The sequence below is a fragment of the Emydura macquarii genome, unplaced genomic scaffold (genome assembly GCF_026122565.2).
Source record: "Emydura macquarii macquarii isolate MOO-44397 ecotype Brisbane River unplaced genomic scaffold, CSIRO-AGI_Emac_v2 contig_1253, whole genome shotgun sequence".
NCBI classification, from domain to species: domain Eukaryota; kingdom Metazoa; phylum Chordata; order Testudines; family Chelidae; genus Emydura; species Emydura macquarii.
Window position 1 is genome coordinate 27,690,136 of NW_027131390.1, and position 23,389 is coordinate 27,713,524.

A 23,389-nucleotide genomic window follows, 5' to 3' on the forward strand; every position below is an offset into this window, starting at 1 on the left:
CTAGCAAGTGTTCCTGGACTTATATTCCCTTAATTATTGGGACAAAGTAGGGGTAAGTGAAGGTGGGAGGGCAAGGTAGAAGAGAAGAGCAGCTAGTCCTATACAAAGAGTGGATGAGCCTATGGAGATACCACCCAATAAGAGCCCTAGGGGGATACAGGATGGTTTGCAGAAGATTGAAAGGGAGAACAGAAGATGAGAGGACTTGCAGCCAGAAGAAACAGGGCGAGGCCGAAGAATATCACGGTCACCAGGAAAAGGCAGGTCCATGTGATTGGGGACTCCCTCCCAAGAAAAACAGACAGGACTATAAGCAGAGCTGATGTGAAGAACAGAAGGGCGTGCTGTCTGCCCAGTGCTAGGATACAAGATGTGGACCTGAGGAAGAAGAGGATCCTAGCAGGAGCGGGAAAGAATCTACTGATTGTCCTTCATGTGGGAGCAAATGATACTGCTAGATTCTCACTGGAACAAATCAAGGGAGGCTATGCCAGTCTGGGGAAGACTCTTAAGAAAATGGAGGCTCAGGTGATCTTCAGTGGGATTCTTCCTATTCCTAGAGGGGGACAACAAAGGCATAACAAGATTATGATGATCAACAGATGCCTCAGGCAGTGGTGCTATAAAGAGGGCTTTGGCATGTATGGCCACTGGGAAGCATTCATGGACAGTGGACTGTTCTCTTGGGATGGGCTTCACCTGAACAGGGAAGAAAATAGACTTCTATGATGGAGGTTGGCACAACTGATTAAGAGAGCTTTAAAGTAGGAATTTGGGGGAGATGGTTGGGAGATGCCCAGGAGATCTCCACTCCTGATTTTAACATTGAGAGGGAGGAAAATGAAATAGGAAAGGATACAACAGTGGGCAGGAGAATGGACATGAAGAGGAATGGTGGTGTAGATACCAGTCTAATAGGTGATACTGGTGGTAGAATGACTGTGGCAAATTGTATAAGAAATATGAGCAAAACCAAATAGCAAAAATTAAAATGTTTGTACACCAATGTGAGAAGCCATGGTAACAAAATGGAGGAACTAGAGCTACTGGTGCAGGAAGTGAAACTATATATTATAGGGATAACAGAAACATGGTGGAATAGTAGTCATGATTGAAGTACAGGTATTGTTGGGGTATGTGCTATCTAGGAAAGATAGAAATAAAGGCAAAGGTGGTGGAATAGCATTGTATATCAAAGATGAAGTAGACTGTAAAGACATTAGAAGTGACGCAATGGATAAGACAGAGTCTGTTTGGGCAAAAATCACATTGGGGAAGGAAACTGCTAGAGGTTCCCTGGGATAGTGCTTAGGGTGTGCTATGGACAACCGGGATCCGATCTGGATATGTATAGAGACCTCCTTAATGTTTTTAATGAAGTATATACTACTGGGCACAGTGTGATTATGGAAGATTTTAATTTCTCAGATATAGACTGGAAGATTAGTAATAATAATAGGGCTCAGATTTTCCTGGATGTGATAGCTGACAGATTCCTTTATCAAATAGTTGCTGAACCCACAAAAAGGGATACCATTTTAGATTTGGTATTGGTGAGTAGTGAGGCTCTCGTAGAAGAGCTGGTTGTATGGGACAACCTTGGTTTGAGCGACCATGAGCTAATTCAGTTCAAACTAAATGGAAGGATAAACAAAAATAGATTCGTGACTAGGGTTTTTGATTTCAAAAGGGCTAAATTAAAAAAATTAAGGGAATTAGTTAGGGAAGTGAACTGGACTGAAGAACTCATGGATCTAAAAGTGGAGGAGGCTTGGAATTCAAGTTAAAGTTGCAGGAACTATCTGAAGCCTGCATCTCAAGGAAGGCGAAAAAATTCATAGGCAAGGGTTGCAGACCAAGCTGGGTGAGCAAGCACCTCAGACAGGTGATTAAGAGAAAGCAGAAAGCCTACAAGGAGTGGAAGATGGGAGGAATCAGCAAGGAAAGATATCTCTTGGAGGTCAGAACATGTAGAGACAAAACTGAGAAATGCCAAAAACCAAGCAGAGCTGGAACTTACAAAGGGAATTAAAACCAACAGTAAAACATTCTATAGCCATATAAACAGGAAGAAAACAAAGAAAAAAGTGGGACTGCTAAGCACTGAGGATGGGGTGGAGGATAAGGATAATCTAGGCATGGACCAATATCTAAACAAATACTTTGCCTCAGTTTTTAATGAGGCTAACGAAGAGCTTAGGGATAGTGGAGGGGGGGGCTAATGGGTTTGAGGATATGGAGGTAGAAATTACCACATCCGATGTAGAAGACAAATTCGAATAGCTTAATTGGACTAAATCGGAGGGCCTGGGTAATCTCCATCCAAGGATATTAAAGGAACTGGCACTTGAAATTGCAAGCCCATTAGCAAAGATTTTCAATGAATCTGTAAATTCAGGGGTTGTGCCGTATGACTGGAGAATTGCTAACATAGTTCCTATTTTTTATGACTGGAGAATTGCTAACATAGTTCCTATGTTTAAGAAAGGGAAAAAAAGTGATCTGGGTAATTACAGGCCTGTTAGTTTGATCTTAGTAGCATACAAGGTGTTGGAAAAGTTTTTGAAAGAGAAAGTAGCTGAGGACATTAAGCTTAATGGTAATTGGGACAAAATACAACATGGCTTTACAAACTGTACATCGTGTCCGACCAATCTGATCTCCTTTTATGAGACGATAAGAGATTTTTTTAGACAAAGGGAATGCAGTGGATCTAATTTACTTAGATTTCAATAAGGCATTTGATATGAGGAATTATTAGTTAAATTGGAAAAGATGGGGATTAAAGATGATGATTGGAAGGTGGATAAGGAACTGGTTAAAGGGGAGACTACAACAAGTCATACTGAAAGGTGAACTGTCAGGCTGGAGGGAGGTTATTAGTGGAGTTCCTCAGGGATCGGTTTTGGGACTGATCTTATTTAACCTTTTTATTATTGACCTTGGCATAAAAAGTGGGATTGTACTAATAAAGTTTGCAGATGATGCAAAATTGAGAGGTATTGCTAACACAGAGAAAAACCGGGATATCATACAACAAGATCTGGAGACCTTGTAAACTGGAATAATAGAAATAGGATGAAATTTAATAGTGAAAAGTGCAAAGTCATGCATTTAGGGACTAATAATAAAATCTTTTGCTATAAATTGGGGACGCATCAGTTGGAAGTGACAGAGGAAGAGAAGGACCTGGGCATATTGGTTGATCACAGGATGACTATGATCCGCCAACGTTATATGGCCGTAAAAAAAGCTAATGCAGTCCTAGGATGCATCAGGTGAGGTATTTCCAGTAGAGATAAGGAGGTGTTAGTACCGCTATACAAGGCGTTGGTCAGACCTAATCTGGAATACTGTGTGCAGTTCTGGGCTACCATGTTTAAGAAAGATTAATTCAAACTGGAACATGTGCAGGGAAGGGCTACTAGGATGATCCGAGGAATGGAAAACCTGCCTTATGAAAGGAGACTCAACGAGCTTGACTTATTTAGCCTAACCAAAAGAAGGCTGAAGGGAGATATAATTGCTTTCTATAAATATATCAGAGGGATAAATACCAGGGAGGGAGAGGAATTATTTAAGTTCAGCACCAATGTGGACACAAGAAAAAATGGATATAAACTTCCATTAGAAAGTTTAGACATGAAATTAGACCAGGATTTCTAACTACCAGGGGAGCGAAGTTCTGGAACAGCCTTCCAAGGGAAGCAAGAAACTGGCTTCAAGACTGAACTTAAGTTTATGGAAGGGATGGTATGACGGGACAGCCTAATTTGGCAATTCACATCTTGGATTATTAGCGGTAAATATGCCCAATGGCCTGTGAAGGGATGTTAAATGGGAGGGAGGGGGTTCTGAGTTACTACAGACAATTTTTTCTGGGTGTGTGGCTGTTGAGTCTTGCCCACATGCTCAGGGTTTAACTGATTGCCATATTTGGGGTCGGGAAGGAATTTTCCCCCAGGGCAGATTGACAGAGGCCCTGGGGGTTTTCCACCTTCCTCTGTAGCATGGGGCACGGCTCTCTTGATGGAGGATTCTCTGTATCTTGAAGTCTTTAAATCAATATTTGAGGACTTCAATAACTCGGTCTTAAGTTAGGGGTCTATTTCAGGAGTGGGTGGGTGAAGTTCTGTGGCCTGCGTGGTGCAGGAGATCAGACTAGATGATCATAATGGTCCCTTCTGACCTTATAGTCTGAGTCTAAAAATTTTAATGAGAACCCATGACAGCCACAGACTTGATTCAGACACTCAAATGGGCTTTATGTCAAAAAGCAGGAGAGGTCAGGATTTCTCTCTTGCAGAACTGAGCAGGGAGTTGAACTGGAATCGGAGAAGCAGTTCAGGCTGATATTTTTTACCTGAACTGGAACCAAATCTGAACCATAATTTTGTCTTATTTACTGAACCAGAACTGAACTAGAAAAAAATAATTGGGTTACTGGTTAAAATAAAAGGTTCAGCATTTTTAGTGTCAATATTTCAAAACTACTGTGATCTTATTTTCATTTTAAAACAAGACAACAATGTAACAAATAGGCATGTGATTGCTACAGGAAGAGCCTGCACCCGTAAAATGAGAAGAGGAAGAAGATAGGAGGACGCCAGCCCACAAGAGTAGGGAGGGAAAAGGGAAGTTTAGAAGCTGTCTGCACAACTCATGAGGCAGCCAGGGTTCCCAGAGGTAGATGAAACATCGCTAAAATTGCCCCCTGGGAAGAGAAGAGATGGAATGCCTCCTAGTCCCAGAAATTAACATTAACTCTTCAAACTCAAGGAAAAAGGTAATGGCCCCCTGCCCTTCAACAGGCCTCCTCCCACCCATTTCCAACCCCTGGAGTGGCTCCTTCCTCCATCTGCCCCACTTATAGCTGGACCCATACCCTAAACTTAAATTTATCCTTTACCACAGTGGTGCTATATGACAGAGCAAATATTAGATGATGTTACTTTAGTTCACTCACACAAATTGTTCATAAAAAATAATTGTGCTTATCTGAGAACACAGAAACACTAGGAAAAATCATGTAAAGTTAAAGTTTAAAATAAATAAATAAATGGTCAAAAATGAAAATAGTTTAAACTTTAAATGTCCACTCTCTTTTTTAATTTACTTACGCTAAGACTGAAATTTGATTTGAACTGCTTTGAAATGGTAACTGAATATATTTCTTTTTGATGGCTTGAACTGGAACTGAACCCAAATGCCCTGAATGCAACGGAGCCCAACCCTGACCCAAATCAAAATAAATATCACTTCAACTCCCTAGAACTGCATGCTGTGGTTCAAAATCAGAGCTGGAATTAGAACTAGTGAGTTGGATTAATAAATTCTAGTCTCAGCCCTGATATTAAATAACATGAATACTTCGTTCTCAGCCCTGACAAAAAAGATTCAATCTTTCACAGTCTGAGAACCCTCATGATCGATTCCCATGCTTAATATTTACAAAAATATGTAATTTTAAAACAGAGCTGCCTGTAAAAACATATTCTAATTGGTGTAATATCGGTGTAGCAATGTCTCACATTTCTTAAGGCTCCCTTGTTGCAGGGACTTATTTCAGCTACTACAATGGTCATCTCCACCCAAACATAATTTGGAGGAACATCTGATTAGTGTAGCTCTCCAGGACTGTGGATCTACAAAATAAGCAAGGTACAATCAGACCACGGAGATAGAGAGCTGTCTTTTACTTAACCCCAACGCTATTGTAAAAGTCTTAGGGTATGTCTGCGCTGCAATTAGAAACCCACAGATGGCCTGTGCCAGGAGTTGCTGCCCAAACTCTGGGACCTCCCACCTCACAGGGTCCTAGAGTCTGAATATCTACACAGCAATTAAACAGCCCCTTAGGCTCATGGGGCTTCGATTGAGTCAGCTGGCACAGGCCAGTTATGGGTTTTTAATTGCTGTGTAGAGATACCCTTAGTGACTTTGGGTAAATTCAATTCCCTTCCCTCTTCCCTGCCCCCCAACACTTCCAGTCCCCCTTCAATAAAAAAAAACAACCACAAAACTGTATTTTCTCACACACACAAAAAATCAAGTAAACACACTTTCCCCTCCACTTTTTGCAAATGATTCTTTTCCAGCAGTGGGTTTTTTCATACATTGCTGACAGTGTTATTTATATCTTTATTATGTTTCCTTATCTTTACCAAGTCTTTGGTAGTTGAAATACTACCAGATAAAGCATGACCTTTAATTAGCTAAGACAAAACATTCTGGCTTACTCCCAATGTTTATAGAGGCCTATTTTGAATAATAATAATAAACATTACATTTTCTGTCAAAATCTGATATAGGAAGGAATTAATGATCAGGACTTCCACTACTATTAAAAAAAAAAAAAAAAAAAGCTTTCAAAATTATTTTAAACTTATGTCACCAAGGGTCACTTTTTTTTCCCCTGACAGTATAATAACTGCTTGGTCAAATTGTTGTTGTTGTGGAAAATGCATTCTGGCTATGTCTGGACTGGCAGAAAAGGATAGTGGCTCCTTTAAAGGTCCCCCCCCTCCTTCAGGGACTATGAGAGAAGGTGAAGGCATTACCTCAGCAGGTGAAAATCTGGTAAATTATTGGCCTCTGCACACCTGGGCAAGGGTATATGATAAACCATGTCCCTCCAGCCTAAGCCCCCTCTCATTCCCAGATTAACAACTGCAAGGAGGCAGCAAAGTCTGTGGCTGAGATCCCTGTCAAAACTGAGGAAACTGAGGCACAGCTTCATGTAGCTGTTGCTGAGAGTATAGTTGAAACTAGAGAAACTGAGGCACAACTGAGTGTACTGTGCTAAGGCCCCAACCAAAAGTAGGGAAACTGAGGCAGTTAAAAATACTGAATAATATGTGATTCCTAACCAAGGCTGGAAAAAACCTAAGATGCATGTGCAGCAGCAATGAGGTTGCTGTCTAGAATACAGGATCCTTTTCAGGGGGTGGTCATGGATATTAGAAGACACCTGACTTGCAGCCCCCATGGAGAAAGGAATTGGACCCTGGTGAAGAGACAGAGTATTATCCTACAGAAAAGTAATCTTTTTCTCATATACACACAGCCCAGAAGAGACAGAGACAGACCCCCAGAGAGGGCATGCCAAGAATCTCTTCACCACCTGACACTGGATAACAGGATCCCAGGACTTAATGCTTCCTTAAGCCAAACTTTGCAGTTGGTGTGTTAACCTAAGTACACTTATTTACAGCAACGATGGATTCAGAGAAGATATAAATCGTTTGACCTCATTGGGTGGCAGATTGGGAGTACTGCCAGAAAAAAAGGAAACAAAGCTCATATGTAATGTAACTGCCAGGTTTTTTTGTTATCCATATAAATGGATAATCCTTTTCTGAATCCCATTAGGCTCTTGGTATAAATTATATCTTCCATCAATGAGTGTCATAGGTTAATTATATGCTGCATTAAAATAAGCTATTTCCTTTTATCGGTTTTTATTTGATACCCTTCAAGTTAATTGAAAGTCCCTTAGTTCTTCTACTAAGTAAATAGGAATTCTCCATCTACCTTATCTATATCATTCATTATTTTATATATCTGTATCACACCACACCTTGTCATTCTTCTGCCCTCTAAAAAGTCCCAATCTTTCTCATTCAAAAATCTGTCTCTAATTATTTTTGCCATCTATCTATAAATCTTTTTGACTTCTGCTATGTCACATGGTGACTAGACCTGAACAGTGTATTTCAGGTGAGGGTGTGTGATTGATTTAAATAATGATATAATATTTTCAGTATTCCTTTTCCATCCCATTTTTATACATCCTAGTATTTTGTTTGCTTTTCCCACCATCATTCCAAACTGAGTAGACGGTTTTGTTTACTGATCCATCTTGTGCAAGCTTTTCTCCCTGAGAAGTTACAGCTAATTTTGAAATTTTTAGATATAGCCAAATCTTTCTATAGTTTTCCCCCTAAGGATGTTGAAGTTATAATGTGGTCACTATACTTTGTGACTCAGCTGCAATTAGTCTTGCCTTCTCTAGAGCCAGCTTGATAAGGACATGCAGGAGAATAAAACAGACTCAGGGATACATTTTTAAAGTAGAAGGCTGCAACTTTATTAACATTTCTCATTAAAGAGTGGGATAACCCTTCTCTTCTCCAAAACATTTACTGGAGTCCAGTGCAGTATTAACCATGCCTCTGACAAATAAACATATTAAGTCTTAGTCCTCCTTTAGCCTAAACTATAAGATTCAGCCTTTCCCTGAATCATCTCACTCTCCCCCTTGTAAGTGGAATGAGACAACACACAAAGTATATCTCAATCAGCAAAGCTCTCTCTTTCTTCCTCCTAAGTAGTAGGATCCACCAGTCGTCTCTTTCTTACTCATGATCACTTCTGGCAACTGGCCCCTTGGAGCCTCTGAGCTGTCCTTGTCACAATACCACTGATAAATGTACAACTTTTAAATCCTTTCCTTACTCCATATTAACCAAAAAACAGACTCCCACTATGCTGCAAGGAAAGTGAAAAAAAAAAAAAAACCCAGAAAACAACATGACATTTTGTCAAACTGACAGTTGGTCAGCAACACAGCATCTTGGATATGTGGTTCAAATTATATAAAGTTATAAGGCAGAGGGGTTGAGCAACAACCACAGGAAAATGACTACTGAATGCCCTGAAGGCATACAGGAAAGGGGAAAGTGGAGCACAAGAAACAGTCAGATCTTGCTTCTCCATCCATACACACCTACAGCTTAGCCAATGGCAACAGGAAGAGGTACAGAAATCTCTCCTTCTTCCCTGACTCCCTCCCCACAAAGGCATAATCTCCAAATGCATTGTGGGTGGGTAAAGGGGGACTCTCTAGAGCAGCTGAGCCTGCTCCCCCACGTTTGTCTTTCACCTGACAGTCTGAAACAAACATCTCCCCACAGCCTTCCCCGTTTCTGAAGTGGGGGAAGGGATGGGAGGGCATACCACTGTCCAAAAAGCAATCAAAGTTGCATATAATTGCTTCCCTAAACTTTATCCCATTGTGAAATTTGACCACTTTATGAGCTGGTAGCTGCCACTTAGAGTTCGTGTTTAAGGAAACTATGTATGAGTTGATTGTGCCACATAAAATTGTTTTAGCTATTTTCCATGGGACACTAGGATTAATGGATCACGAAAAAAATGAGTCCCAACGAGGGGAAAAAACTCTAACAGGTTCATTATTATTATATGATTGTCAGTGAGATCTTCTGTTATTTTGTTTGAACAGTAGAAAGATGAAACTGAACATGAGCAGATAATATTTGATGATTTTTTCTTTGCCGGTTTCCTTGAGACTGTTAGCTGAAGATTGGAAAATTAAAAACTAATCTTCCCTAAAGGCAGAGCTCTCCAGAATTGTGACAAATTTCCAGCAATTTTCTGCAAGGTGCATTATACACCAGACTTCCATTAAGACTAAACCATTATCTGTTTTGTTAATATGGAGACAGACTACGCAACTGGAAGACTCAGCCCTTCATCCTTCTCATATACACTGACAACCTTGTCAAGATATGACAACGTTGCTCATGAGAATCAAGATATGCCACACGTACTAAGACTATTAAGCTACCTAGAATAAATGGGATAAATTATGTTAGAGAACTGTTTTATAATCAGACAACTGTTAACATAATGGATTCATGAAATGGGACTGTAAAAAGGACAGTGGGGGCCATTGATTTGTACTAATAGCTACATGTATTACATAGTTGGTTACCCCAGAGATGACTGCTTCAGTGGAGCGGTATTCATCTATTCAGTAAAACAATATAATTTGGGAGGGGAGGAGTGGATGAAAAGCACTACTGTACATGGGCCAAATTCTGCCTTTGGCTGTACCCATGCAACTCCTATTCATTTCAATAGCCGCTCTAAGGATACATTTGAGGATGGGATTTGGACCCATAGATCATTTCTTTATTTATTAATAAATCATGTTCTTCATAGTATTCTCTGCCATGCCAATCATGTGCTTTCACTTTGATGGATCTGATGGTTTTATCAATTATTTGCAGAGAGATTCAATCATGCTGTTCAATTTAGCCTATTTCTCCTCTAACTATACCAAAAAACCTTGGGCTAAAATCTTAGAAATAATACGTTTAAATTCTCCCAAAGCAGTGATTTCTGCAGCATTGGGAAAAATCATTCCCTTGGTGGTGCCTTCTCACTTGCTAGGATTTTTCCCCATTTGGAGCCAAAGGCTTATCAGGGACATGCAATACTTGGCAAATGATGAAGGCTTTTAGTCCTTCACACACTGCCCATCTGTTCACTTTGAAATATTGCTTTTAGATGCCATTTACTGGACGTCACTCTCTCCCTATGCATCACAACAACTTTTCCCCCCTCATGTTACTATGGATAACTCCAAGCATTGATGCGAACACCCCAAAGCAAATATAAAAGTTGCAACGTGTAAGCAATGACTGACTATAAATCTTAAAGGCAGCTATGTAGTGGTTGCCATAAGCTGTAATAACTGCAGAGATATTTTTAGATTTTTAAATAAGGACACATCTGGTGAAGGGTTGTTAATTAATGAAGTGTGTTAAAACTGGTAAGACATCACAAAAATCTACAAAGGGAAACCATGCATCTTTACAGTATACTCTGATATGTTTGGTCTGATATCCTTGTGTGCTCTTTTGAATGCCAAATGTTAATAATGATGATGAATCAAATTCTGGCAGAATATTATTTTTTGTAACACCAGCCATAACATCAGATTCTCTTAAGGTGTCAACAAAAAATTTCACCTTAAAGTAGGTAAATTCAAGCATTTCGAAATACTTGTAGAACGGTATGAAGTATTTCATTCATGAACTGTATTTGGCATCAACAGCAACTACCATTAGAGTTAACCTGGAAGTCATTTATGGTTGCACAATTCTGTGCTGATATTGTTATAGCTTAATTAACCATAGACAGTTCACATGAGTTGTTATATGTTTTTCATGTTAACAGATATTGGTCTAAAAACAGTTAATATGTTACAGCCACAAAGTTCTGCATTTTCAACAACTAAAAATCATGCCTAATCATTTTTATTTTAAAATAATTTGCAATAAAGGGGGAAGACCTTCTGTAAATAGTGATGTTTGACCATTATCTAGAATGTGCCATATTTATAGCTTACCTGAAGTAGAGGTCTCTGTCAGAAAGACGTTTCATGAAAACCAAAAGCTGAATATTTGCTCTATCTTGATATCCATTCCATTGCAAACTCTTACACATTTATTTACTCAGAAAAGTTTTATTCTCTTTGGCTTTGGAACAGTCATAATACAAATCATTAAATGCACATGCAGAATTCAACAGAATATGCTCAGCCTGTATTTTGTATGCTAATCTAGGTTTCCTGGTGTGATTTGGCTTTTCCATTATCTTACTATCAACTGTTTTCTATCTGAGAACTCCAATTAAAAAATAAAATTACACTGAAGTGTAATAAATGATTTAAACAAAAGTTCTGTTCTCTGAAAGATGAAGATGAATTTCTGGAAGAGCAAATGCAGAAAGAAATATTAGATGCTGGATAAACAAAAATGAGGCCATCAACCAGCACTTAAAACTAAGGAGAATATAAAATGCTCAGATTACTTTGCAGTTTGAAATAATGATGATTTACTTTCTTGGACACAGTAGGATGTTCTTTAAAAGTGTATATCCAATAGTAGTTTAATGCACATTATTAGAGGAAAACCCTTCATTGTTCTGTTTAAATGTATTTTTATTTTCTACTTTTTATTAAGGATGTGTGACAACTGTTGTCACTGCACCTTGTGAATTGGTAACGATATAAAACTTATGCCCAGTGCAACTAGTCAAAGCACTGAAAACAAAAAACAAAAACAAAACACCATTATTTTTCTTATTTAACTTTGTGTTAATGATGCATTTGCTGTCAGCACTACTTGTGGCAATTAAAAACTAAAAATGTCATGCTCCCAATGTGTCTTGATAGGGTAATGTGAGGATGGTGCTGTTACACATATATCGTGCTATGATTTTTCAAAGCTGCACATGCAGGGCTTGTTTTCACTGCATTGTTAATTTGAGTAAGTACACTCAGGATGCTCCACTTGAGCTAGCATAGCTTAAGTAAGAGCAGCCATTCTGCAGAGGCTATCTCAAACCATCCTCAAGCCACTGAGTGCACACCATTGCACTACAGACTCGAGTGAAAGTGTTTGAGTTATGGGGGCATATCCCTGGGCTCTTAGCACTGCATTATTCCACTTCACACTGTACAAACTTTCATGGAGTATTTCAGGAAAACATTTCTGAGCCTTTTTGTCACTTAGCTGGAAATGGTGTTCACTGGACAACTTATTGCAGCACATTACGCCCAGCAGGAATTGGTAGAGGTGGCAATACCTGAAGTCTACCCTCTGAGTGCAGGGGGGGAGTGATTGATGCCAGCGATGAGTGTAAATTGTGGTTCCCACATTCAAAAGGAAGCTACAATGGACATTTGCCCACCCTCTACATCCCACAGTTCAGATTGATCCTACACATGCAGTGACAGGCTCCTTATATCACTTCTTCCAGAACAATAATAATGGGGAATCAAGTCCTTAACTTGTTGAGGTGATGCTCATTCATCTGACACTTCATCTAAGTCCCATTCCTATGTCTCCTAACCAGAGTGGGTGCGGTCACAGTGTTGTGAGTGGTGAGCATTGGCTCTGTTTCACTCAAGACTGCTGTGGCCGGTGATGGCCCCAGCTTCTCCTCTGTTGCTCACCAATGAACTTTCTCAGGGGCCTTTGAGCTCTTCAAGGCAAAGAGGAGCACTATACACAGGGTTCTGAAGAGCACCTGGCCAAACTGCTCATAGGAAAGTGAGCTTATTGGAGGTTTCACCAGCCTGAGAATACCTGTCTATTGCCCTGTGATGGACAGCACTGTTGAACAGTCTGTTTGACACCCCTCCCCCCCACACACAGTATTTTAGATATCTAACCACAAGCCTGCTGATTTCAAATCTTGGACCCAAAATCATGTCTTGTCAGCATGACACCACACCTGAATGAGAAATTTGGAGTCAGGCCAGATAGCCACACAGTGCGAAGAAGATTTTCCCTTGTTCACCATCTGACTAACCAAGTACAATAGCAGAGCTTTTGCTCCAGGTGCAGAGATATGCATGCAAGGACGGGTCTGACCATCAAAGTTGTGCATTTATAATAGGTGGGGATAACTTCCAGTCTGGAGGTGGAAGGGATAGACTTAACCAATACATCTTGGCTGGAATTTTGGGAAGGCACTGAGGGACCGCAAGCACTAGAGCAGACTGTAGCTAATTCCCCATTACATTACTAGCTTGAGCTTCAGCAGCATGTGAGCTTCAACCCGCACCCTCTAACGGGCAAGCTACCTCAAGCTTAAAACACCCACTTAACTTGAGCCAAAGATTGGTGTATGTGGATGAAAGTCAAGTTAGGGGGTAACACTTGAGTTATATCTGGAGCTAAAGCAGCACTGACGACAAGGCCACCAACTGTTGTTCAATTATAGGAATTTCTCTGTGGACATAAATCTGCTTGCCTCTTGTTAATGCAGACAGTAAAGGGAAAAAATGAGGCTGCATATTAGTCTATCCAATTGGTCATCTATCTTTCATCGGAAACATTCTCTAAGCCTTAGATGCTTTGGCTGGAAGAATTTTGCTCAGACACTTTGCCCACTTTGTTAACATTTTGTTATTAATCTACTGGGCAGTTCCATTTTTATCTGAACTCATCCTCCACATGAAAGCAACCCATTTTTCATCCTTTGCTTCCTTCTATTTTACCACCGTCAGCAATCAGTTATGAAATATACCACCACCGGAGTTTAGGATAAACCCAAATATTGCATGTTAAAAAACCCATTTGGGGACCTTTAAAAAGATGAAGTAACAAGAGACCCTGAAACCTAAGAGCTACCACTTTGACTTTCTTCCCTCTCTCCCAAACAAAGACACCTGAAGCCATTTAAAACAATTTCAGTGAAGTGTTTTTCCTTTATAAGCTTCTATTACAACCAAAGAAGGCATGAGAGAGTTTGAGTTGAAAGGTGACGTGGTAAAATTTAAAGGTCAAGGGGATTTGGGCTCATAGGAACTGAAAGTCAATGACACTTAGGTTCCTCAGTCACTTTTGAAAATCAGAGTTAGACACTTTTGAAAATTTTACCCTTAACCTTCTATGTTTAAAAAATTAAAGAGAAAATAAAGTGAAAATTTAATTAATGCTACAAAAATTATCTTGTTTGACAGCTCCTACAGGGAAAACCAAGGCCCTGGAAACAGACCCCTGAGATCAAACTGGTATTAATGTTTTTGCAAAAAGTACAAAAACCACCTTAAAATTATAACATGTAAAACCTCCTATCTGATCGTCATAAGAAAGGCCATTTGAAAATCAGGATGATTCTAACCTCCATATACATGATTGCGTAGGTTATTAGCAAGAACCCAGAAACAAGGCTAAATTTACATCAGAATGTTCCTCACTTCAGCAACGTTTGTTATAAGCTACTTAAAGAACAGTTTATCCAATTAACTTATTTTATAGATATAGAAAAATATAAAGCAAAATATTATCAATAGAACTTGAATATTACTGTACTTTTTTACAGGAACATTCTAAGATATTGTAGGAGATTAATTATGATTTCAGAACTTACCATTCATAAGCGTTAGTAGGTTCAGCTATGACCACCTTCCTTTCAACTTGTCCCATCTCCATGTGCTCTGGAGTGACTCAGTGGTGCAGGCAAATTTGACAAGCCTCTAAAATCAACCCAAATGACAGCACATTTCAGCTTAAACAAAAATTCTGCATTCATGCAAATAAAGCTTTTCAGCATTCTTTACCAAGTCTGTATTTAAGACAAAGACTGGAACATAATAATCTTAATATGCTGTTATATTATTCTGAATTTATTTTTTCTTTTTAATCAAATAACAGACAATCGCTTTAAAGATGCTAATGGGAATGTTTCCCTCAATATTCTGCCAGCTGTACTTTGGCTTCTCTTTTCCCACTCTGCTTCCCTCCCTGTACTGTTCTGTTGTTCTGTCAGCTACATGTTGTACAGGGGATACAAATTTTATCACCTGCAATGATTTATTTATTATTAACTGCCACTATTATGTAAAATTAATACCTTCATATTTAGATATGTACCTGTATCTAAGACAAATATTTTACCTGAGACTGTCCTTATATGTAACAATGAAAGAAACAGTGTTGAAAAGTCTATTACTATCCTCATTTGAAAAGACAATATGTTTTAAAAACAATAGGAGCTAATGAGTACTGAGCCACTGGCTACTCCATCTAGATGCCTAAATGGAGGCAAAGACCTGTTCAAAAAGTTAGTCACCCTATTATGGGTGCTGAGCACTTTTGAAAATCTGACCCCTAATTTTGTTGGTGGTGGTGTTTCCCCTTCTCCCTATTTTTCAGTTAATCTGCAATAGAGCTTTACAGGCTATTATAAACTAAAATATGTTGTATACAATAAGTTATCCAGAAGTCCTGGATTAATACCATTAACACTCCTGTAGGAAAGTCAACTATCATGTTTTAAATGTTTTGCCTATCAATACATTTTGTAATTGAAAAAAGTTTTATTTATTTAAAACTAAAACATTGGATCACTAAGGTCACCAATGTGTTCTCACTTTGAAAACCATGTTCTTTGGTGACCAAGATATTGTTTAGATAATATAGACTCAGCAAGGTACCATTCACATATAAACAGGTTTTTTAAAAAGAGGTAATAAAAACCTAAAGTAATTAAAAATCAGTTCTCCATGTTGATGGCCTTTACTGGAAGCAGAAGCATTTATACATGTATATACTTGCACAACACCTACCTGTTCTATTAGCTACGTCCTTGCTATTGCTGTGAACAAAGACTACTTATTCAGATGTATGTCACATTCAGTAATACATGGTGAAGATAGTTACCCTCTCTCACCCTCACTGAATTCTTAAGACCTTTGAGCATACACAAATCTTGTTGGTGCACATGACTCCTACCGGTATTGGGAGTTTGTGTTCTAAGTCTCTCCTGGAGTATTAATGTGTATGAACATATCATTGGGTTCAAACATCTCTTGTTTCTTGAAACACTATGTTCTGAAGAGCCAGCAGAAATTGAATGGGTGAGCTGGTTCGTAAAATATTAGAACATGAACCAAAGCAATTTCCAGGAAGCAAATTTAGACTGTGACTCTGTTCTGTGTTTATTGAAGACTTTAAGCCACCCCTGTGCCCTCCAAATTCGGAGTTGCTGCATGGGCCAGTGGCTGCTGTGATTTATGGCAGCCTCCTGAGAGCTGCGCACATACTGCTTTCGAGCAGCACAGAATCTCTATAGAGCTCAACACTTACACAAACTCCATCCTCAAAAATCTTCTTGCCTTCACCACACGCCCTGTGCTGGAGCTTCCAGGCAGGGAGCAGAATAGGAACATTTATGGCCTTGACCAGCTATGCGGCTTTTACGACCCCCTGTACAGCTCAGTACAGGAGGAATCCCTCCCAAACTTTTATTATGATTTAGCTTGGTCCACATAAAATAAAAAAAATAAAAAAAAACCAACAAACAACAAACAGGCCCACTTCTGTCAGTGAAACCAGTAACTGGGGCTACATCTACACTGACGGCAGCAAATTCGCCGCCATCAGATCGATTTCTCTAGATCAACTGAGCGGTCAGTGCAGATCTGCTCAGTCAATCCAGAAATCGATGTACTAAGACCAACTACAAAGTAGCGTAGCGCTGTGTTGACGGGAAGGCTGTTCCCATCGGCATGGCGCAGTGCAGACAGAGCACAGAAGAGAAGTTCAGCAGTCGACGGGAGTTACGCAAGTTTTTGCGTACTTTGCGTAACTTCCGTCAACTGCTGCTGAATCTCACAGATAAGTGTAGACAGGGCCTGGCTTTCCTGATTAGAGAGGTTTATAGAGAGAGGAAGAAGCATGTGGTACAGAATATAATTAAGAAGCAAAAGAATGACTGAAAGGAAGGTTGATATTGTGATTCAGGCATTTGTATTGATACTTCGGAGATCTGGATTCAATTCCTAGATTTCCCACATACTTCCTTGTGACCTCATTTAGTCACTTATTCTTTTTTGTCTCAGCTCCCCATCTGTAAAATGTGAACAACGGTATTCCTTACTCCCCTTCTGGTTTTGTCTATTCACACTGTAAGCTCTTCAAGAGAGGGATCTTCTGTACAGCACCTAGCACAATGCAGCTCTGATCTCTTTCAGAGTCTTTAGGAGGGCAATGTAATACAAATAATAAGTAATTCAGAAGGCTCCGGAGAGTTCCTGTATGCTTAATGTGTTATGATGGAGCTATCAAACTATCCTATCTAGAATCCAATAATTACTACTGTCACTGAAAATGCTAATTTTATTAGGATATATATTTATAACATTTAAGAATTTTCTATGATTATCTTTACTGATAAAACATATCTATAAAATAAACAAATTCTCTCTCTCCCCCTCCACTTTCTGGGACAGGGAGAGAGAGAGAGAGAGAAACCAAGGACAGAGCCATATTAGACTTGATTCTGAGGAACAGGGAGGAATTTGGGTGTGCATCTGAAGATAGGAGGCTATTTGGGTGAAAGTGATGAAAAAATGACCAATTTCATGATCTAACAAAAGGAAGGAACAGTAGAATAAGGACAATGGATTTCAAAACGCAGGCTTCAGCTAATTCAAAGAACGGGCAGGTGAGGTTCCATGAAAAGAAAATCTAAGGAAAAAAGGAGTTCAGAAGAGTTGGCAGTGTCTCAGAGAGATAATATTAAAAAGTACAATAGCAACCTATTCCGATGCAAAGGAAAGATAGGAAGAATAGTAAGAGGCCAATATGGCTTCATCAGGAGTTCTTTAATGACCTGAAAATCAAAAGGGAATCCGACAAAAAGTGGAAACATGGATGAATTGCTAAAGAGGAATACAAAAAAATAGCACAAGCATACAGAGACAAAATCAGAAAGGTTAAGGCACAAAATGAGTTATATCTGGCAAGGGACATAAAAGACAATAAGAAGAGGTTCTTTAAAATACATTAGAAGAAGAGAAAGTTGAAGGGAAGTGTGGGTCTTCTACTTAGTAGATAATAGCTGATATAATCAAGAAGGCTGAGGTGTTTAGTGCCAGTTTCCTTCAGTCTTCACTAAAAAAGTTAATGATGACCAGATACTCAATTAATACTAACAACAAGGGACAAGGAAACCAGAATAGTGAAAGAACAGGTTAAAATATTTAGTTAATAAGTTAGATGTATTCATATTTGGAGACATAATGAAATTCATCCTAGAGTACTTAAAGAACTAGCTGAAGCAATCTCAGAAATATTACCAATTATCTTCGATTACTCAGGTGAGGTCCGAGAGGACTGGCTAAGGGCAAACATAGTACATATATTTTAAAAAGGGGAATAAAGAGTTCCCTGGGAATTATAGACCAGTCAGACTAATTTTGATACCTGGAAAAATACTTGAAAAAATTATTAAACAATACGTAAACACCTAGAGGAGAATACGGTTATAAGTAATAGCATGGATTTGTCAAGAACTAATCATGCCAAACCAACCTAATTTTCTTCTTTGACAGAGTTACTGGCCAGTGGATAATGGGAAGCAGCAGACCTGACATACCTTGCTTTTAGTAAGGCTTGTCCCACATGACATTCTCATAAGCCAACCAGGAAAACGTGGTCTAGATGAAATTACTATAAACTGGGTACACAGCTGGTAGGAAGATGGTACACAAAGAGTAATCAATAGTTCACTGTAAAACTGGGTTGGCATATCTAGTGGGGCCCTGCACGGGTCAGTGCCGGGTCCAGTACTATTCAATATTTTCATTAATGTTATGGATAACACAGTGGAGAGTATGTTTGTAAAATTTGCAGCTAACACAAAGCTCATAGGGATCAAAGCACTTTGAAGGAAAAGATTAGAATTTAAAATGACCCTGACAAATTGGAGACTGGTCCGAAATCAACAGATGAAATCAATAAAGACAAGTGCAAAATACTACACTTAGGAAGGAAAAAAATAAAATGCACAACTACAAAAGGGAGAACAACTGTCTAGGTGGTAGTACTGCTGAGATTTATTTGTAAATTATAGTGGATCTCAAATTTCATCAGTCAAAAATGTGATGCAAATTCCTTGTCCCAATCTGCTCCCCACACAAGTCTTCCTCTTGTCCCCCCTACATTGAAATCAGGCAGCTTCCTCCCCCATCCTTCTTGGGTCTAGTAGGGGAACCATTGAAAGCACAGGAGAGTCTCCCTTCTCTCAGTTCATATGCCCTGAGTCAGCATAGCCCACAGCAGCCCCAGGACAGTCCTGTTCAGGCCCAGATTGGAACATGTGCAGCACAGAATGCATCTTTGGGAAATGTAGCTGGTAAATGTTCAAGAAGTCTCCACTGAACATGTGAGAACTGTGATTTTCCAAAGGCTTATAACTTGGTCAAATTTAGGCAGATTTCCTTCCATAGGGGCAGCAAAAGGCACTCTTTACAAAATTTCAAGTCCTGCTCCAACTCATGGCGGTGCTACAGGTTTTCAAAGAAAAGGTTGCCAGAAATTTTCAACAACAGCAAAAAAATAATTTTCCTTAGCCTTATTCTCAGAAATGGCTGAATCGGTGTAGCTGGAATCTTCCAAAAATATTCAGCCTGTAGCAGAAACCTGCCTTTAAAATTTCAGCCCTAATGATTGAAGTTTGGCAAAGTTATAAATAATTTAAAGCAGGGTCTTATAATGGGAACTATCAGGCAACCTTAAAAATAGGTGGTACTACCAATCCTACATATATGATATATACACTTTACACACCAAAACAAGTGCAACCATCTTTTGGGTGAAATGGAGCTGCATTTCACTGCATGTTGGGCTTTTTGATCAACATATGCTTGGCTAATATTATTTTATATCCATTAGCAATATATATTACTGATCCCAATAATTGATATACTAATATGCATTAAGCACTTGATATCAATGTAACATTCTATAAATATATATAAAAACATAGCCCAATTCAGGCTATGTAACTGCTATTCACGCAATTTAACTGCTAGACATATATCTATATGTCTATCTATCTATCTATATATAGATATATGTCTAGCAGTTACATAGCCTAAATTGGGCTATGTCTTTTTATAATCCTGTTCACTTACACAACACTTGGCAAAGCTGACATCAGCTTTGGCATTGGAAAATAAGAAACTTCTCAAAAGCAAAATACATTCATATTCCGCCCCAACACAAGTGGGGCAAGTACTTTCATGGACCAGTACCTGAAATGCTACTGTCCAAAACAAAGATAAGGAAAGGTACAGAACAAGAAGTTAAGGAGATGGACAAACTGATGGGTTGGATTTTAATTGTGTATGAAGATTTTTGTAACTTATAAATACTACCAGCTGAAATGTGTAACTTTGTAATCTTCTATGTAAGGTGAATGTAACAATACTGCACATTCCCAGTAACTGGTATTGTATTGAACCTTTCTTCCTATACTACACTATTATTGACTTTTAGCAATAAACAGGACTGACATTGGTTTTTTAGTCTCTTGACTATATTTCATAATGAACTGAAGTGTGGTCAAGCAATTGACTATACAATTTATCAACAGGGTTAATACTGCACAACAGGAAGTGAAGATTACAACTGAGACTGTGAAGGAATTTAGACAGGCAGAATCTAATTACCCTCATTTGACCATAGCTAGAATGACATGGATGGAAAGTACTTCGGGCTTTAATTTTCAAATCCCATATTAGGGGATATGTCCCTGGAAATGCTGCCTAACACCATACTGAAATATTGGCCCAGTGTAGGTGGAGAAGAAAATGCCTTAGAACATGAGCACTACTTCCAGCAGCTCCAGGTTTTCCTTAGAGGCTTCCTGGCCAAATAATAGTGTAACCTGAGCCTCCTTAGTTTGTGATATCTGAAAGGAACATAGATACTAACAATGCATAGTAGTCAAAACAATTAAGATTTCTGGATGCTAAATCATATTTGCAGATTTGGTACTGCCCTATATAATGTATCTGAATGGTAACATTTTTTTCTGCCATAAATAGCAGCTTCTACATTCTTTGCAGTTCTACTATATCAGCCATGCACTAGAATAAACAACACACCATAAAAGAGCAGAAGGCACAGTTAAGATAGAATCATTATGCAAATAGGTTATGGCATGCTTTATATGAGAACAGCTTCCCTAAAGAGACCTAATGGGTTGACTGACCTATAAAGCATTTAATTTGTTGTTAGCATTTCATTTAATTGTCTTCCAGTTCCTGTAGGAATAAAACTTTTAATTGTAAAAACTTCTAAATGACACAATAGTTGATTTCTTTTTGTATAACTAACAGGTTCCCCTCATGGTAGAAAATAGTATTATACATTATAACTTCACATAATTTCTTTTTAGCTATGTTTTCAAACCCTGGGATAACTCTAGGGGCAAAGTTATCTAACTGGAATTCTTTAACTGACAAAAATTTGTGTCAGAAGAAAATTCTTCTCTTGGGGGTACGCAGCTTTGAGCAATGTTATTTGGAGTGACACAGGCATGTGGAAGATGGACTATACATCTTAATGTTTAGGTATGAAAACAGATGTTCAGTTTTTCTCATGTATGACATTTGTAGTGCAGAATGAATCTATATTCCTAATACAAATGATTATTTGAGGGTTACAAACAAAAAGGTTTAAATAAAATGGTTTAAATAAATCTTTATTGTATTTTACCCAATATTTTCAATATGGTTAAAAGGCATCTAGAAAACTAATTTACACATCAACCACATAGATATACCATAAATATCTACAACCCAACACAGCCTGCATATCATGACATAAGGGCTATGGTCTTATGGCATCCAGTATCATTTATCATCCTTAAGGAAAGTGATGTTGATAAGTATACTAAGACAAATCCTGGACATCATTATTATAGCCCAGAATGACCAAGGTGTAGAAATCCATTAGGAGACACAAATGAATAAGTAAATAAGACACAATTATTAACCTTTACAGGTTTTTCTCTTTGTAGAATGATCAACACTTACACATATTCACTGGAGGACACATACAAGGAAGTAAAGAACCACAAGTTTCCTCATTTATTACTCCCCAGTGTAGGCTACCAGCATTGCAAAGAGGGTGGGAAAGAAGATCAGCCTTTCTGGGTCCATTAGTCATCCCTCTTACACAGGAAGGCACACAGAGAAAGGAAAGGGGTGGAGCTTTGGTTCCAACCCATGGCAACACTCCAGTAGAGATGAGCCCACATGGGGAGTGAGGTCGTGGGAATGATATGGCTAAGCAAGTAGCAGATTACATTCCTTAGAGCAATGAGGAAACCAAGCAAAGGTCTGTGACTCAAAGAGTGAGTGTGCTCCTAAGGTAGTGCACCTGTGTGTAACTTCTTACACAAATAAAGTTGTGAACTCAGATATAGACCTAAAGATATTTTTTATACTACAGTGCTTTATATCACTATGTTCTTTCTCCTGAAAACCAACTTCTGTTTTCTATTTAAACAAAATATTTTGATTATTGGTAAGAAGTGTCCATATGCCAATACTACTAGCCAGTTACCTCTAAAATATGATGCATAATATTGTATTAAATATACTTAAGATAAAACTTGTCGGGAGTTCCAGATATAAATAATCTGTTCCTAACCACAGTGTAGGCAGAAAATCAGGGTATATTTCACTGCAAGAGCATTTGCTAATTGTAAAATACATGTAAAAATGTAACTCAGGAGTAAAGACATACATGCAGGCACTTAAGAAAGGATCAGGAGGGCATGTTCTTCCCAAAAAAAGCCTTTTTAGTATTCTCTTGATGTCCTGCAGATCTATGGAAAAGAACTCATGCATTTTAATTTATGTTCCCCCACCTCAACTTTATTCATGTTGTTGCACTTATAGGTAAAACTGTGTAATTTGCATTACTTTATCCATTAATCTATTATTCCTCCTGTTAGTGTACTGAGCAGCATGATTCAGTGTTAATTATTCTGAAACATTTTGCACAACTTAATACCAAATTCAGCATTCAACACAAAAGCAGGCAAATAAGAATGGAAAAACCTTTCGAAACAGGAAAATCAACTACTGAGCTTTTTCATTCCACCATTTCCTGTTTTTAGATGTGTAAACACAAACACACACATGCGCCAAGTATTTATATTCATTCTATGAAACCTATTCATTTGCTGAAATTCAATTACATCTCTTACAATACAATAAAAACTTATGTAGTGCTGTTTATAAGCAATGTCTCATAGCATCTTA

General features: G+C 38.6%; 1 long non-coding RNA gene across 2 annotated transcripts in view; it reads right to left on the minus strand.

Annotated features, from left to right (window-relative positions):
- The window catches only part of LOC137153989 (uncharacterized), a 449,601-nt gene that overhangs the window by 86,585 nt on the left and 339,627 nt on the right, over positions 1 to 23,389 (minus strand). For both annotated transcript variants that reach the window (XR_010919998.1, XR_010919999.1), the window contains one exon: positions 14,695 to 14,800. This is a non-coding gene — a long non-coding RNA (uncharacterized lncRNA). The remainder of the gene's footprint in view (positions 1 to 14,694; positions 14,801 to 23,389) is intronic.